The following is a 19,952-nucleotide window of genomic DNA, read 5'->3' as shown; positions in this document are numbered from 1 at the left end:
TTTTACAAATTGCAAAGACAGTCATTAATGTTACTCATATTTGGTTTATGTATTCAAAAATCCGTGCTGATATTCGCCCCTTCAATCATCCGCAAAATTCAATCAAATGATTTGTATTTGTTGAATTTGGGGTTTTCACAGTCGCAAATACTAAGACTCTTCTGGGTTGTAGCATCATGTAGTCTGGTAGAAGTTTCTCGACGTTTCCGATATACTTGCTGCTTTTTTCAGCAGGGTGACTAACTAACTAACTAACTAGATGGCTTACCGAACCCGAAGGTTCATCACCGAACTAACCAAAGCCCTCCACCGGACTCCTTCCTGGGCCAACAAAATCCAGTCTCCTTCAACTCCTTTCTCCCATAGATCGCGCCTGAGATTATCCTCCCATCTACGTCTAGGTCTCCCCAGCGGTCTCTTCCCCTCAGGCTTCCAAACCAACACCCGGTGCACACCTCTTGTCCCATCCATGCACGCTACATGCCCCGCCCATCTCATTCTTCTCGACTTAATCACCCTGACAATACTGGGGGAGCAGTACAGATTTTTAAGCTCATCATTATGCAGTTTTCTCCACGCCCCATCGTCTTCCCTCTTAGGCCCAAATATCCTCCTCAACACCCGATTCTCAAACACCTGCAATCTGTGTTCCTCCCTCTGAGTGAGAGACCATGTTTCGCACCCATACAAAACAACAGGCAAGATTATTGTTTTGTATACTTTAATCTTCAGGTTCTTAGAAATCAGATGGGAAGACAAAATATTTTGAACTGAGAAGTAGCAAGCATTTCCAGAATTTAATCTCCTCCTAACTTCTTCATGAGTTTCATTTTGATTTGTTTTTGTTGTTCTCAAATATTTGAACTTTGTAACACTTTCAAAGGATTTATTAGCCACCCTAAGTTAATTCTGCCCGCCTGTCTTCTGATGACGAGATACCAACATGTTCTTAGTTTTTTTCTGAATTTACTTCCAGCCCCACTTGTCTACTAGCCTCTAGTAAAACTTCTGCGTTCCTCTTTATTGTATTCATATCGTGACAAGGTGACAGCTATTTTTAATTGACTTATCAGCACAAACAAATTTTCTTGCTACTTATAAATCCGAACTTCGCTGAGATATTTTTAATTCACTTTACAACATTTACTTTGCTGTAGACTCATTTGTTATAGCCTATTTTAAGAAATATGTGCTACTTTACGAAGAGTCAGTTCACAGATGAAAAATTAAACACGCGTTAGACCAGAGGAGTAAACGTGAAATGTTTTGAAATATTATCTAGATTTTTGCTTTGAGAGACACCGAGGAGAATTGAGCTGACAAGACTGCTTGAGGTTTGGTGCTGGATTGTGTCAAGCGTATGTCAGACGAAGTTATTGGCTCAGTCACATACACTGAATAATAAAATTTGCGTTAAAAGCTGTAATAAGAATGGACTACGTAAGCGACTAGTGGTGGCATTTGGCTGTTCTCTTACAAACTAAGATGTTTTTTCAAGCACTACAAAAATAGTACAGTAAACTAAAGAAGTGTCTTAACTTCAGGATCGCACATTACAAACGACTATCTGAGACGTAATGTAGACTGAAGAGTCATTTTAAAATAGAGGACAACATATTTAATAAATTTTCTTCAATCTTAACATCAGACATCGTAGCCGAGTAGCGAACTCTGCTAATTTTTATGCGGTTAAAATCTGAATCAGAAGACCGAGATATTTTGTGTTTTTCCTCAGTTTCTCTAAGAGAATCCTGAGATAGGACCTTAAATTACACCACGAAAGCATCCATACACATTATTTTGAATTCATTGTTTATTAAACATCCTTCGGCGCTGTGTGGTCGAGGTGTTTAAACAACTGTGTAACTTTTTTCACTGAAGTAACACTTTTAAATCATACGAAATTAAATTTATACTTCCCTTCATATCTTACGTACATATTAACGTAACAATCGGATATCAAGATTAAAATCGATATTTATATGTATCATAATATGCTTGATTTATCTTATTTATTAAAAATTGTTTCAGATTATTATTGTGCCAGCAAGGGTGGAAGATCATTCTAGATTGGTTCTTCGAAACCCTAAAATGCACCAATACTATGGTGAGTTTGCTATAAACATATTTTTAACATTGTTATATTTTGAATAATTTCTCGATGCACTTAATCAGTGTTTGTGGCTATTTAAAATTCTGTTTGTACTCCATCACCTGCGTTGTTTGTCACGTAATATATTATTCGAAAACGTATCTCACTACCACACAGTATAATTCTTCTCTTTGTAAGTTATAAATACTCCTCTACAATTCTGGATTAAAGCCCCTGGCATGATCCCACTCAGAAATATATCTGAAGCTATAAATATTTTATATGCCAACTGTCTCGGCGGAATGTTTAGAGTTGCTGCTTCGTAATCGGTAGATCGCAGGTTTAAATATTGTTCCGGCGACAAGCTATTATAATTAGTCTTTCGTTGTATTTCTTAGTAATTTCATGCGAATGTCGTTATGGAAACTTTAACTAGACCAAGACCAATTTCTTTCGTGTTATTTACAATTCACTGTTCTTCTATCACTCGTCTGAATAAACTACAAATGAACGAATTTTTATACGTGGAATATGATTTCTTTGACTGGTATCGCAAGGCAACAGAATAAAAAAAAAAAAATACTACGTACATTCAAATCTCAAGCAGAATTTAGCTCGTTTCCCCATTGGTTAGTGATTTAAGACCGTATAAATGTGGTTCCATAGTATTTCATTCTATTAAATCATATACTTTTGAATATATATTAGAAAAAAATATGGTTTTATAAATATGGATGTCTTCTGGGTTGTTGCGCTGTGTGGTCTGTTAGAAGTTTATCGACGTTTCAGAGGTTATATCAGTTTACAAGGCACAAAAACCTCAGAAGTCTACCATCTTCACACTTGCCGCCTAAAAAACCAGACATCTCGCTTAATTGTAATCGTAGATGTATGCGTAAGGACATACAATGTTCTATTTAGACGAGCTGATTTAATTTAGTCTTTTGCCCACTAGAAAACAGTTTGGCCTCAAAGTTATGATACAGTTAAAAAGAGTTGCTTTTTAGTAAATATTAGTGTTAGACACATAAATGAAACGCGATACTTAACATTCTGTAGAAGTTTATTTTATATCGTTTTGTATTCTCATCAGCTTTTCAATTCACGTCGCAACTGAGTAAAAACATTTGGAGTTGTACTTAGAAATTCTTATGATTCTCAGACTTAAATTGTTAGTGTTGTCTGTCCTTCACTTAGGAGTACGTAAAATCTTACAGGTTCGACATGATGAAATTTAAAACTTTCCTGATTGTTCATGTAGACGTCCATGAAGAATTGTAGTTAAAAAGACGGGATTCATTACTTATTTTACGTTTGTGGTAACGAGATTGTTAGTGAAAATTTCTGCATGCATCTAAGGGAGACGCTTTGAAATAAGAGGCTCGAAACCTTTGCCACTTGATATCTAGGTCTTACTCAGTTGCTTTCACAACTGAGATCAGATAAATAAAATCGTGTGGGGACTGGAACGGATTATTTGAAGCGAGGAATCTGAGATTAAGTTCAGGTCGTAAACTTTTGTCAGTATCACTCGGACATCGGAAGAATTAAAATACAAAATGGACGTTTGCGACGAACGGAGCTGACATAAATTTTACTAATATAGGTAAACGATTACATCATAGGTTGAATTACATGTAATAAAATAATCAAACTACATAAAATCAACTATTTTTAATTATGGGTATAATTTAATGTAAATATTTATTATAATATATACCATAAGAATAAATTCAAATTTATATAATAAAAATTCATATAAATAAATACTCTTAACATTCATATTACTAGCATTAATTATCATAAAGGTATGAATGGGATTATAAAAATTCCCTTGACAGTTTCTGTTAGGAAAACTCATCTATACGTAGGCCTGTCTATATTGCTTAAATGCTATTTTCAAAATAGATCGGTGTTCCAGGCATTCACATGAATTCTAAAATTAGATCATCATGTCCATGGTAGCTAAAAATGTCTTCAGAGGTGACTTCCTAGGTATAATTTGATTTTCAGATCATAAAACGACAACTTTTAGTTTGTTTTTTATATTGCGAGGAATAGCAAGAAGATATTAAATTAACAAGTTAAATAGGATGTGAAATAAACTGTCGTGGCCTATTATAATACAGTATCTCAAAATCTCCCTAGAGTGATTAAGGAAAACCACAAAGTTTTCAGTCTGGATAATTGGTTTTAGGACAGAGAATCTAAGCCCGCAACCCCGAATATGGAGAAGTCAACAGTAACTTCATAAGATTTTGAGGGAAATGTTCTTTAATTTAATATCCATATATATTATAAGATGGTAAAGTTGCGTCATATTGTGATATAATAAGTATATATTAAATCTTGTCCGTCTAATCACAATAAATTCTTATTAAATATTAAAATATTACAATAATTAACATTTAAAATATTTAAAATATTAAATGACGTTCTTTATCAAAATATTCGAAAAATGATGGTCTAATGTAAATCGAATATTTCGATAAAGAACATCATTTAATATTTTTAAATATTTTAAATGTTAATTATTGTAATATTTTAATATTTAATAAGAATTTATTGTGATTAGACGGACAAGATTTAATATATACTTAATATATCCATATATATTGTTACAGCTACTTTACTGTGGTATTAAAATTAAATGTGTTTATGTACAACATACTTAAGATTAAAGATTAAAGAAACAAATTTAGCCGGAGATTCCATCAAGAACGATTTGGAAAATATCCTATAGATTATTTAGGATATTGTATTTTCGATTAGCGAATATAGAAGAATGGTTATTATGTTGGGGATAAAAGACACGTTTTTGTCAGTCATGCTTATCGCCTTCAGTTCAGACAAAGAAGTATAATCTACGTTGCTTTATTTTATTTATTGTCTCATATGGAATTGTACATTTTAATGTGTCTGCAACTCACCAAATAATCAAACCAGGAAACAGTGCGAAATAGACCCTAATGTCCAAATACGAAACAAAATATCAGGTCCATTTCAGTAAACTAATAAGCTCTCAGACGGATGGTTACACGGCCAAAGTTATATGATCAGGACATTTCTTTTACGACAAAGATACTCACAGGTTTAATGCTGATACTCTCACTAAAGATCCGATTTAGCAATAAAACCATTATTTATACTATTTTTTCTTCGGGTATGTCCAAATGTAAGTACGAATTTCAGTTATTGTGGAGCTGCTTCTCGTCACATAAGGTGCTTTAAGTGATGACTTCCGTGGTCAATGCTCGTAAGTTGCAAATATGTATTATAAAGGTTGCAGGATCCTGGCGAATATCTTCTTAGGGATCCTCGATAGTTAAGAGGCTTCTAGTGTTCTACGTACATTGGTGACAATAAAATTTAAAGAAGACTGCAGTCTTCTGGGTTGTAGCCCTGATGATGGAGGCAGCAAGGCCTTCTGAACCGTTGGTAAACTTCTACCAGACTACATGACGCTACAACCCAGAAGACAGTCATCTTCAAACTCACACCGTGAGAAATTAATCAGAATTACAGTAAAGTTGCAAGAAATATGTTACATTTAGAACGGAATACAAAAGAACATCATCTGATATCTGGTAAAAATCTGATAAAAATGCACGCTAGCATAATGTATGAAAATTGTATTTGAATTATTTATCGTTTTGAAGCTTTATATAATTATATACACCTGAGGATGGTTCTTTTAGGAACTGAAACATGTCGTGAAACATGAAAAATGATGATCTAATGTAAATCGAATATTTCGATAAGGAACATCATTTAATATTTTAAATATTTTAAATGTTAATTATTGTAATATTTTAATATTTAATAATAATTATTGTGATTAGACGGACAAGATTTAATATATACTTATTATATCACAATATGACGCAACTTTACCATCTTATAAATTATTCATATAAAAATTAAATGCAATTATAATTGATCATATGTTGACTGATGGGAATTCGTGCATGAACTATATGAGTATTTATTCTAATGTTTTAATTTTGGGATCGCACGGTTATAAATAGATGGAAGCTTTTCTTTAAATGGACCATACAAAAGTACAGTGTGTGTGTTTGTTTGTTTGAGAGAGCTGGATTCATCTGGCTGAGGATAGGAACAGATGGCGAGCTTTTGAGAATACTGCGATGTACCATTTGATTCTGTAAACGACAGGAAATTTATTGACCAGCTAAGTAACTATCAAATCTAAAACTTCTTGACGATGGTGAAGAGTCAATTGAATAAAAATTTACTTGGATATTATCCATCGTCTAGTAAATATAAAACGTAAAACGACGTTTCGGAGATAGGGATTAGCTCTATCTAGTGGGCCCAACTTTGTAGGAACCTGAAGACGGAGATAGAGTCCCATCTCCGAAACGTCGTTTTACGTTTTATATTTACTAGACGATGGATAATATCCAAGTAAATTTTTATTCAATTAAGTAACTATCAACTGTACAAGATGGAATCTATTGTGAGAATGTTAATACATGTTTATGTGTGTAAAGACAAGGTATAATATGTCTATATGCATAAAGAGTGATTAATTGTTCGGCTGAAGCCAGTGGTATGGCAATGTGCTCGCGTCCAATTGTGCTCCATTAAAATTAATTTTCTTAATTGGCTGTATGCTACTTTTCTTGGAATAATGACTAAATAATTTTCATATGCCAGTGACGACTACGTCATTTAAGAGTTATTAAAAATGTAGACATCGTACTGTACGTTTGGTTAATATTCTAATCTTCAAACAGGCTACAAGGTTAATTCTTTATCCCCGTACCAAATATTTCTCTTGTTCTCAAGAACAATAACTCAAAGACATAACAAATTTGCACAAAACTTGAGATATTTATTTCGTGAGACCAGGAAGAGATTTTGGAAACTCCAAAAGGTCGAAAAATTGCTTTGAGTTCGAGTCTTGGTTAGGGTGATTCCTGTAACTTGGTAACTGAGCACGATTAAAAATGAAGTCAGGACCAAATGTGTATCGGCGAGTATATGACAAGAACAAATTCACATACAAAAACCTGGTTTCGAATTCCTGTAAAATCTTGGTTTAGAGATAACTTTCTCTTGTGATATTTAACGATATGTATAAAATAATGGGGCCTACTGAAAGCTTTTGGGCAATAAAGATCGATAAAGAATGTAAGAATTTGAGGAATTTCTCCGCATTAATACCGTGGTTATTCTGATCCTGTTAAATTATAAATGACTCGCGAAATATGGCGCCTTTAATGAATTTCACGAAGTTACATGAAATAAGGCGAAGAAAATTGTTTTATGGACACTCCCTTTATCTCAAAACTGTAAAATTAGTATTTTTGGCATTTATTTTATGGATCTGCACGTATTTTTGAATCATATATATTCAAGAAATCTTGTACCATTTAAATGAAAAATTTTGTTGGATTTGATGAAAATCGGCTTACAGTAATCTGAGTTTTGAGGTTATTAGTGTAGTGAATAAGTCGATTATGGTCTGACCCCTGAGGATCGAGGCGACACGTTCTTTCGAAACGTCGGTAACCGTCTACAAGAGCACAAGGATGTCAAACTGCTACAAACTTTTCTGATAGTTCCTTGGTTCTTTAATGCCTATGAATTATATACTAAAGTTAAGCAGTGCCAAATTTTGGTTTTTAGGACTACGAATCATAAGTGTTAATGTGATTTTTATGTTATTTAACAGAGATTTTTTTAAAATTAAATTATTTGGTTATTCCGTCAAATCACAATGTATTTAAAATAAGATAATTAAAATAATTAAAATATCATTCTGTGTTCCATATCGAATAATCGATTTACAATTGGAACAGTTCGATATGGAACACAGAATGATATTTTAATTATTTTAATTATCTTATTTTAAATACATTGTGATTTGACGGAATAACCAAATAATTTAATTTTAATTTAATAAGTCACAATATGACGCAACTACACTATCTTACAGATTTTTTTATCTTAATGTATTGTTTGATGTCGAATGACATATGACCATGAAAGGCGAATATGTGATTCTGATGTATTTTAAGGGATTGTTCCAATATTTGCCTGCAGGGCTCAGGAAAATTTTTAAAAATTTAAAAGATGATAAGCTATCTGCTATTTGAACCCATTAACATCGTAACAAGAAATAGGTGTGCTAAACACTTAAATTAAAGTGTAAATCAAGAGGGAAATTTAATGACAATAACGAAGTGATATCTGGCGGTGGCCCCAGCTTATATAATGTAATTGTTTCGCATTTGCCGCGAAGCTTTGCGACGAGTTATGACGTCATCGCCCTACGCATGTGTTAACTCGAGAAAGACAGACGGATTTAATTAAATTTCGTTTGGACGGCATGCCATTGGCTGCTAAACCACTTCTAATTTCCTACAATCGATATTACTAACGAGACGAATTCTAATTTTTTTTAATGGGAGGATAACAGAGGTTGTTTCTTCGTAATGACATCTTTACCCATGATCCTCCGCGGTTGTATATAATGACGTAATTACCCTTACGCGTATAATAATAACCCGAGGATGGCGATTTTAAGCCATAGAACCTTTTTATCAAGAGGATGAAAGATTCTTTTTGCAAATGGAGATTTTATGACGCGTTAAAAACGTAATTGCGTACATTCACGAAATAAACATCCTGAGAAAGGAAAAGCTTGATTGAAGAATTCTTCAGTGCTATAAAAATATTTCGCAGAGTGAAAGGTACAAAGTTAAATGTTTATAAGTATCAAAATTTAGCTCGTGTGTGTATGTGAAACAAATGGTAATCAACAACTTACTTCATATGTATAATTAACATAGTCAAATTAATGTGAAGCCCAAAATTCATTGGTTAGTTTAATTTTTATCGTTACTATTAGGCTACATTACTGATTTTATTAATTCAATTCATTTATTTAAGTGTTTGTCAACAGTAAGAAGGCAATAACAGGCAAACACTGATAATACATAAAATAATAATGAAAAATATTACACAAACAGATTAACTAAACTTATACATGTACAATATTAAATATAAAAGCCAAATTCAGGCAAACACAAAATAGAAACAATATTATACACAAAGAAAAATAAATGAAAAAATATAAATAAAAACAAATAATCCACCTAGAAAAAAAGACATAGAACTATAGTGATGCTGTTCGTATGATTGTAAAACATTTTCTGTAATTTTATATGGGAAGAATGTGAATTTATAGATAAGCGTTTAAGAACAGTGAAATTGGACACAGAAAAGGATAATAAAGAGGGAATAATAAAATTAGGGGTCACAGTGGCCACTTGGTCGCTAGGACCGTGGGTTCGAGTCCCACTCAAGCCATGGATGTTTGTCCGCGTCTTTCTGTGTTGTGCTGTCCTGTGTACAGGTAGAGGCCTTTCGACGGGCCGATCCCTCATCCATGGAGTCCTACCGAATATGTATAGATCATGCCAACGTAAAGTTGGGACCCCCAGTGCTCAGGCACTTGAAGAACGGGTCGTTCCTAGTATCCCAGTATGTTAAAATCAGCATAATTAACACCTCAATAACGTAATATTATTAAAATGGTTGAATAAAGAAGAAGAATATAAATGAGATATATAGCACACGTGAAAAATTGAGAAATATCTCTCTATTTTCTCGGGATACCTCAAGGTAAAAGGTCACATGAGAGATCTAAACGTAGATGGGAGGATATAACAGTATGGATCTTGAAGGAAAGTAGAGCAAATGTGGAACACAAAGACGTCAAATTGTGGGTTTTCACACGGTCCATTTGGTGAAATTCAATGACAAATTAATATTAGTTACGTAATAATAAATTCGCATATTGTGCATTGCGCAGACGCAAAAGCATCAGGAATTTCAGTGACTGACGATGTTTGTTTACGAATGTTTAATGATGCTCTGAGCATCTCAGACTACAGCCTATAGCGCTGAATGATATGACGATGAACAAATAATGAAGTAAGAAGAATTTGAAAGGAACCGATAATGGCCTAATTTAAGTTACTATCCCAACATCACTTGCCAGGTTTGCCTGAGAAAAGCTACGAAAAGGCTCAATCAGTATATTACGTTCCTACGCCGAGATATCAACCCTGGATCTCTCGAATACGAAAGCGAATTGACAAAGTAAAGAAAGTGTGAAACTTTTTCATTATTTCCCCACATTGTCTTCATGGCGCGGTGTTTAATTAAGCACCAAGAACAACTTTGCATTTATTTTGAAAGTTTTACCAAATCCAAGAGACATTCTGTTGATGGAACACGTCTCGAGACATCAGATCTAAACCACGTGACATACGGGCGAGATATTTCGCTGAAAGTCATATATCGTGAAATGCGAATCGATCTGAGAATATTAATTGTGAAATTCGAAGAGAAATATTTTTATTCGTGATTGTTTCCCAAAACGCTGGCCCACACAATTATAAATATTTCGAGGTAAGATTTATGGAAGATTGTGTGATACAGATGGGCAGGTGTGTCTGGTCTGAAAGTATTTGTTTAAGTTCAACGTATTACATTTGATATTCTCTTCTTTAATTGTCTGCATAAATCACGTTTAATCATACCATCTTCTGCATACACCAGGCGCAATGTACCATAATTTAAATGCGATCGAAGTAACCCCGAAAGGAGGTCATTCACCTTCATCGACTGTATAGAAACAACATGCAGACATCTGATATAAGCAAAAATACAGGTAGGTACATATACACAACCAGCGACGACCAACCACGAAAGGAATCGATTGTGAAGTTAGTGACGTCCTATCTGCGTCACAGAACAAGAATGTATTTCACCCAGGAAGTATAAGGCGTCGAAAACACACAATTCTGCATTTCGAAATCTATCTAGGTCGTATGCTTGCAGGATGTAGAGACTCCTGAAGAATCGAAATATAATATTTTGAAGAGAATTAACTTCCAAGATTTATGAACTTCTGAGTTCGGAAGCTGCATGAAGTTACGTTGACTGTGATGCCAAGTAAGTTAGCGACAGAAAGGATACATTTAAAAGTTTGTAAAGATTATTATTTATAAAAATCTCTGCTCTCACTGATATTTTATAAATGGAGATAAGTATAATCACTGTGTTGGGTCTTGGAGCTTTACACTAATTACAAGTAATTTTTCAGTCAGAAAATTGATTGTAACAGTGTTACATAACTGTGAATTAATTAATTAATCAGATAAATATTTTCAATGTAATAACTGAAATTATCAGAGTTCCTCATATTCTTATCCAGATTTGGAGCTTAACACAAAAAGATATAAATATTAATTAAATGAATTGATTTTCCATTATTTAAATTTTCACGTCTCAAATGCCTATATAATGTAATTTTTCGATAATGTATACCATGTTTGTATTCTTTTAACAATCGTCAATAACTCTGGAAAGTTAGGGGTTAAAAATCGGTTCAATTAACTCGGGAATTTGTTGGTTTATACACTGTGTCGAAAGATATATTTTCTAGATTATACCTCTCTATAATTTACGGTTTTACAATTCTGAATATTATCCCTTAAGATTCCCTGTCATAGCGACATATAATAATCCTAATTTGATCATTTCTTTTGCCAACAAATTCTTTCCCAGTAGTGTGCGTCACAAGAATAAATGTAAAAATCTATTCTTCTGCGTTTCTTATAACCTTGACCCAAATTATCCCCTTTTTCATTGTCCATTCATAAACGCGCATTTCATTCTATACAATAGCACCATTGCTTGCACGCATCATTATTAATTAACGTAGTAACCAAGAAAATATATACGTGTTATAATATGAAATATTAACCTCGTAATCGATTTCCGTTTACGAGGCGAACCTAGTATGGACTACACTTAACAGATGGCACCACAGTATCTTTTCCCATGATTCAGTTACGCAAAATGGCGGAAGATCGGTTGAATTTTGAGTCTTTATTTAATTCGTTAGGTTCGTGTATAGAAGTTTTTGGGACACCCTGTATATACATTCTGCGCAACGAAAATCAAGTTTTTGCAATTTTCTAAGTACGAAACCGGAAGTGATGTAAGCGTACAGCTGGCATCATAATTTCAGTCACTCGTAATATCCTTGTATGTGTCCGTTTGTGACTTTTCTCTACCTTACGTTGATTGAAATTTTTTGTCTGGTTTGTAAAACAACGTGAATTAAGAACCGAAACATGTCGTAAGGAAAAGATGTTCTAAATGTAAATCGAATGTATCGATAAGGAACATCACATGATATTTTAATTATCTTAATTTTAAATTTTAAAATTGTGAATAGACGGACAAGAATAATTAATTAAAAGTGAATTAATGTAAATGATATTTCCAATATGTCGTCCCTGCAGAGCACGGATAGTTATTTGGAGGCGACAAATATGTTCTGATTCTGTTTCCACGGCGACTAAGTGTAATGAGTTTTTCTTGTTTTAAATGTCAACTTTACACCCCAGTAAAAAGTAACCGGCCCTGACTCCATATAATTCTGTACCTTCCATGTTTTTTATTCTGTCTCAGTTAAACACGAAACACTGTTTTGAAAGCTTGCGATATTATTGTGCGACTGGAATATTAAAGTTCAGTAGATTATGGTTTGTTGCAAAAACTATAATGACGGGTATATTTTTTTATAGGAGTAACAGTAAACAAAATAAATCCAAAAGTTTTGGGATTTTTTTAATCCACTGTCGATTAAAGATAATTTTGGTGTAATGAAACAAATTTCAGAGTGAAACACGCAAATGGAACATTTGGCAGACAAGAACTGTAGTTGTGGCACAACACACTCGAACAGAACGAAAGGTTAAAAACTGTCGTCGACTTGTTTTGAATTTCTTTTCTATTCATACTAATTTGATGGTAAAATAAGTGAGTTGGGTTTCCACCCAGGGTGTGAAATGTAGAAAGTCCACACAAATTTTAATTTCTTAATGCATAACTACATGAAAATGAAGTGTCTATTGTAACTTTTACGAAGATGATACAACGATAATAAAGTGGGACAGAAATTGAAGTACAATTTGAAGCTTTCGTGTCGACTAAATTCAATAAAATCCTCTCGGGAAATCAGCCGCCTTAATGGGTTAAAAGAAGAGATCGACGTTTCGGGAACTATCTTTATCTCCATCATTAGTGTTCTGATGTGACTGGCATCCAGTCATATCAAAACCTTGAGGATTTTATCCAGAAAACCATTGAATACCAGATTATGTTTAATCGTTTATTGGACTTATCTGCCACCTTGGTGTTATTAAAAAATGTTTCGGAAGTTGATTTTACTACCGTGTTCAGGAGGAAGAAAGACAAAAGCCTAATCAATTAGGCACTCTGGTAAAGCTTGTTCTCATTTCAGCTAAAGACGGAGGTAAATTTAACTTTTTGGTTTTAGTAACACCTGGACGATGAATAGGTTTCAGAAACAATTGAAGATAATGAGACAGATTTTGTTGTACGCACTAGAGATAAATTAAAATGGAGAGAAACAACATTGTAATTTCTTCCCTGTTATATCAGTTAAAACGTATGGTGGCATATTAACTTAATGAAAGTATAAACACTTCGTGTCCTGAAATGTTATTTGTGAAAAGTTCGGGGTATTTTTACGACAACCTCGTACTAATTTTTGCATGAAGTTTCGTGAATCTAAAATTCTCCTCAAGCTTTCTGTGTTTTTATGTAATTTGATTATATCAGGAACAGGGCCTTAAATCCTTGAAACGACACGTGCAGTTCAAAAATGGAAAAGTACCGCTATACTTGCATGATTGTTTTTATTAGTTTTTGAATGTGTTATGTTTAATTATCATTTCCTCTTGATTTGAAAACAAATATAACAAATTCAGACAACTAGAAAAAAAAATTGTGGTTGATTTAAATAATATCTCTTCAAGCATACAGATTTAAAATTATATGGTAACTTAAGTTAGATCGATTTAAGTTATGTAAGTATATTTAGAAAGGCGAAAACTGTTATGAACTATACACAGGTAGGATAAATCTAAACCGAATTTTTATGTATTTATAATAATCAGAATTATTAGTTTAAATATATTGTTTATGCCACAAATATCAAATTACATTTCTCAAAGACAGAGGCTGTTGTATCTCGAATTGTATTAGATTCTTTTTTAAAAAGGTCAAGAGAATACGAATGATTGGTTGGAACTGAGAGGGCTTTTCCAACTTCTTGTACATGTCGATATTAATGCCATAAAAATAAAGAAAAAATTTAAGGAACTGTGAATAAACTGTCATTTATAAATAGACAAAAAATTGTATGATATTGTTTCGGGAATAATTAATTGGGCCATCGGTTAATCGGAGTAGCCGTTTATTTGGGACAAATCTTAAAGAACTCTTTACGTGGAACTTCAGCTTAATTAGGCCAAAGCGTTCTAGTCCCGATGTGCCCCAATTAACAGGAATCCACTGCATCTCACAAATACGCGAATAAAACGGAATTTAATAAATAAAATAAATTGTATAGAATTATATAATTAGAATAAAAAATAACAAGGAAAAATAGACATGAGGTACGAAGTTAATAGAAGAATAAATTCAGGGAAAACTTTTAATTATTATTTTATAAAATGCTTTCCGAATATGGGTTCTCCAATGTCCTTATACGGTTCTGAAACGCAATTCTTGAATCAAGGAGTTCCAGATGAGTTTAACATTAACACGAATATAGGGTTTAAGAAAAATAAATCGGGATTCTTATGGAGATAGCTTCTACAATTTTCATACTTTGGAAAGGCATGCACTGTTGTTACTACAACAATAGCAAACACAAGCTCCATTTAAAAATGTATATTAATTAACTTTTTAAATTCATAACTGACAAATTAATTACTCTGAGGTATTTTTACAAACATTTAATTACTTTTATAAACCCAACCACACCCAACAGTGCCTGCAAATTCCGAGTGTACGCGTGAAATATGTGCCATTTATCTGTAACATTGCTCGGAGCTAAAATTCATGCGAATTGAAAGCAACCGCGTATGAGCTGGTTGTATTAAAAAGGTTTTTCTGGCTAAACAGTTTACAGATGTTCAATGTGGGTACCATTAATGGCCCGGTAGGTATTCCTTTTTTAAATTTCAGTCTGCACGAAGCAACTCTCTCCCTGAAAGTTTCGACAAAGTGCTAACTGAGTGTCGCACATCCTTGATGTATCCCAGGAGAAAAAACAAACTGTGAGGTCAGGCGAACGAGGTGGACATGTGACAGGCCGGGCTCTGCCAATCCATTTCTCTCGAAAGTTTGGATTTTCTTGTGAAAATATGGAGGTGTTTCCGTCTTGTAACGACACTTCATCCGGAGTTTTTCTTACAAAAAGGACACGGGAAATACCTCCGATATCTCGGTACGCTGTACCAATCACAAAACTTTCGGTAAAGGAAACAAAATACTCAAAAAAACATTCTTATTGGACAGACTGCCTTTCGTACGTTCGATAAATTCTTGAGGATTGTTGCTTCCCCATATTCTCAGATGATGCACGTTAAAATTTCCCGATAAACGAAATTTGATTTTATTACTGAATAAAATTTTGGCTGTAAACACTTCGTCTTGTAGTCTTGAAAGAATCAGATTAAACTGTATAATAAAATTCTTTGTATTGGGCAGTTACATATTGAAACAGGTAATACTTATAATGTCTAAAGTTCATGCGTTTCGGCTATATAGTGACTGGCTACGGATTGGACTACCGGGGTTCGATCCCCGACGGGGGCAGAAGATTCTTCCTCTAGCCTCTGCGTCCAGATTGGTTCTGGGGCCAACCCAGCCTCTTATCCAATGGGTACCGGGGTCTTTTCCCGGGGGTAAAGCCTGTCGGGGCGTGATGATAACCACCAACCCCATCTAGTGCCGAGGTCAAGAATGAGTAGGAGCTATAGCTGCTCTCCCCACAAGCGCCTACATGGCGTATAGTGGGATAGTTTTTCTTTTATCATTAGAATCAACATCTTGAAATGCGTCGCAAAATAAATGAAACAAGCATTTGGTTTACAGGCTATTGTAAATAGGTCTTATGAAAATCGTATAACAAACGAAGTGAATTTATTTTGAGCTAATATACAGTGACGGGCTTTTGTACTAATAAAATGTAGTAACATGAAGTTACGAGTATGTAATGAGCTTCTCTTTTCGAGTTTTGTCACACTTAAATATGATATATGTGTGGTATTTATACAAAATGATATTAATTCTGAGCATGAAGTTCTGTGTTATCGGTGACAATTAAAGATACTATGATATTTTAAATGATTTTGCTGTACTGTGTTGGTGAAGGTTAAATATTTTCAAGCGATTATAAAATAATATCGAATTATATAGTTCGATTTGGATGAAACATTTGAATAACCTTTACTTTTATATTGCAATCTTAATAATAGCAAAAGTTTGATGTATAATGTATACGTTGTTGATTGATATTTTTTATTATCGGGAGTGTGATGTGTGAGCTAGTATACAGTTGATGTGCATTCTATTATAATATTTTATCGTTTTGAACCGAGTGAATTATATTATTTACGCTGAATTTAAACACCTGAGTCTATAAGTTTTGTCAGTGTTTAGCCATATTTCATTGGACGAAGTAGTTTAGTAATGCACAAATTACAAGACTTAGAACGACATTTGAATCAACAACAGTATAATAGGTAATATTTCAGGTTCCCACGGCAACGAGTTTGAAGATTACTTTTTGGTTGTTGTGCCGTGTAGTCTGGTATAAGTTTACCGACGTTTCAGACGTACGAGCTGCCTTCATTATTAGGGTTATCGCTTTGATGATGGAGGCTATAAGGACACATGAAACGTCAACAAATTTGTATTAGAATACACGTCACAAATATCAAGATGACTGTTATTTTGAACAGTTTAATTTTTCCGATTAAATATTGTCACCTAAGCGATGTTTATTTTTTCGAAATGATTTTAGAGAAGGGACCAATCCAAAACTATTAACTATACTTTTATAGCTCTTATATATTTTCTGCCAAAAGAAAGAGTGTAATTAGAGACACTATGTCCAGCAATACACAGCAAAAAGAATGCGTATCAGATACATTACAAAGATTCGCGCATTTTTTAATTAATATCTTAACCCATCCCTTTTTGTCCCAATACACAACATAATAGCACCAACATCGCTGAGAGTGACAGATATTAATCTATAAAATATTAAATTTCATCCAACCATGTTGTTTTACAAGTATGTGCTTCAAGCCTCTTCAGCGAAAAGTGGGCTGAGCGTACTTGATTATAGATTTACAGACAATGCCTTCTATGTAAGTAGCTATAACGATTAGACGATGTTTAAGGATGGTAGTGTAGGGTATTTAATGTCCAATGCCTGGAAGCAACAGCTTTTTATTATACATAAATTTATTTTAAAATCTTGATTTTTAAATAAATTGATTCATTCAGGCGGACAATGATTGAATTTCGTTTCTAAAACAAGACAGTTTACCAAAAATGAATTTCTGTCACATTTTGGGCATTGTTTTCAAGACTTGTACGATGTGCGATCGGAAAGTTTCAAGACTGCGCGTATAAAAACCCGTACACTTATCTCAGGTATTAAATTCATCCATCACCCTCGAAGTAGTTCCCCTGGGAGTGAACACAACGACAAAGAAAGATTTCCAGGGATGCTTCCAGGCTTGGCAGCGGCGCTGGGATCGTTGTGTTCACTCCCAGGGGAACTACTTCGAGGGTGATGGATGAATTTAATACCTGAGATAAGTGTACGGGTTTTTACAGGCGCAGTCTTGAAACTTTGCGATCGCACCTCGTACAGGGACTCAGAGAGAAGAAATTTCGAATAGAAATCCATGTCCTTCGAAGTTATCCTCAGTCAGTCGAGGCCACTGAAGGTAGGGACGTCTGATAACATACCGCTGATATAATCGTACTTTGCTATTCTCCTACTAGATTAATTTAATTTTTTTATTAATGTGCAAAGATTACGTTAGAGCATAGCTGATTTATTTCTTACAAGAAACTGATTTTAAACTACGCTTAATGAAATGTCAAGGTGCTTTTGCGAAATTTTATGGTGTTTTTAACTAACACTCGACAGATGTAGCATCGACTGTTATCGTAATTAAATGTCAAAATGTTAGTGATTTCTACACACACCATCGAAAGAGTCAATAGATTATCACTTAATGACTTTTCCGTGACATTTATGAAAATTAAAAACTTTTCGCCGGTTTCAAAATTTATCTGATCTCACTGAAACAAGGTAAGAGTTTTACACGATGTGAAGAGAATACGTGATAAAACATTTCCTTCTGTTAATTTCCCTGCCTTGAACTAAGTCTGACCGTCATCTTGACTGTAGTTTCTGTTTGCATATTTGCCGAGTAAAAAAGTACAACCTTTTGTATGATTCAAATATACACGTCATTAAACTGAGTCTGGTGTCCCTGTAGCATCCTATGAAGTAGGTAAAAGAATCTTTTCCCTGGGCAAAGACGCCTGAGTGTAAAGCTGACCATCTATTTTCTTGTAATACAGGACAAAGTAGAATTTGAGGTTTTAACGGCGATGAATTCGAAGATGTCTCTCTTCTGGGTTGTAGCGCCGTGTAATCTGATGGAAGTTTTACCAACGTTTTAGAGGTACTTGCGATAAGTGAACTTCTACCAAGTACAAGGCGTTACATCCAGAATATAGCCAACTTCGAGTTAAAAGCTGTTAGGGAATTAACCCTTCCACAATACCCCGTATTAACGCGGTGCTTTTGCAAAGGGCCCATCTCTACCTTTGCTATCCACACGAGAACGTAAAGTCTCATTACTTTGGCCACATATGTTCACGACTGATAATTTATTTAAGATTCAGCGTTAGTAGCAAGTCTGTGTGAAATAGTGTGACCTTTATGAACAGAGAATTATTTGGAGCGTGGGGGAGACGTGCTTACTGTAACTTACCTGAAGCACCGAGAAAGCCCACGGTATCACACTCCAAAGTAGAAATTGTCTGCAGGCCGAGATTAGAACAGTAGTTGTTTGTAAAAGTAACGTTTGCAATGTTTTGTTATTATGGTAGGAGTGGTGTCAGCAGCTCGGACAATAGTATCGTGGGTTCGAATCCCACTCAAGCCATGGATGTATGTCTTTCTGTGATATGTTCTCCTGTATACGTAAAGGCTCTACGAGGGGCTGATCACTTGTCCAAGGAATCATACAAAATGTCTAAACAGCTTACGAAACCTCCCATACGAGGTGCGATCGGAAAGTTTCAAGACTGCGCGTATAAAAACCCGTACACTTATCTCAGGTATTAAATTCATCCATCACCCTCGAAGTAGTTCCCCTGGGAGTGAACACAACGATCCCAGCGCCGCTGCCAAGCCTGGAAGCATCCCTGGAAATCTTTCTTTGTCAGCCTGTCAAGCACCATCTGCGATTCTGCCTGAATCTCTTGCCAAAGACTAGCCAAAACGGCTACGGAAACCTATGGAATGCTAAAGCAAGCATTTGGGGAGTCCGCAATGGGTCGTGCACAAACTTTTGTGTGGCATTCACGTTTTAAAAATGGCCGAACCTCTGTCGATGATGACGAGCGTTCTGGACGACCATCTTCGAGCACAACGCCCGAAAATGTTACGAAGATTCGGCAGGCCATTCACGAAGATCGACGTCGTACCATCAACGACTTGTGCGACATTGTTGGGATAGGCTATGGGACCTGTCAGCTGATTCTAAAGGAAGAACTCCACATGCGACGCATCCTGTCTGAGGACCAGAAGCAGAATCGACTTCTCGTTTGTCAGGAGCTCAAAGATCTTGCAAGATCCGACCCCAACTTCCTTTCTAAGCTCCGTGTGACTTCTTCC

At 34.7% G+C, this 19,952-nt stretch overlaps 1 protein-coding gene across 1 annotated transcript in view; it reads left to right on the top strand.

The window, feature by feature from the left end:
* The window catches only part of PMCA (plasma membrane calcium-transporting ATPase 3), a 287,318-nt gene that overhangs the window by 9,790 nt on the left and 257,576 nt on the right, over window positions 1–19,952 (top strand). Inside the window, exon 2 of the mRNA XM_087354409.1 lies at window positions 2,032–2,107. The gene's annotated coding sequence lies outside the window, so the exon portion shown is untranslated. The remainder of the gene's footprint in view (window positions 1–2,031; window positions 2,108–19,952) is intronic.

This window comes from Zootermopsis nevadensis, unplaced genomic scaffold (assembly GCF_977971745.1).
Source record: "Zootermopsis nevadensis isolate Lab colony 2312 unplaced genomic scaffold, Znev_1.0 Znev_ptg000023l, whole genome shotgun sequence".
NCBI lineage: Eukaryota > Metazoa > Arthropoda > Insecta > Blattodea > Termopsidae > Zootermopsis > Zootermopsis nevadensis.
Note: the sequence above shows the minus strand (reverse complement) of the source record. Positions and strands in the feature narration are given on the sequence as shown.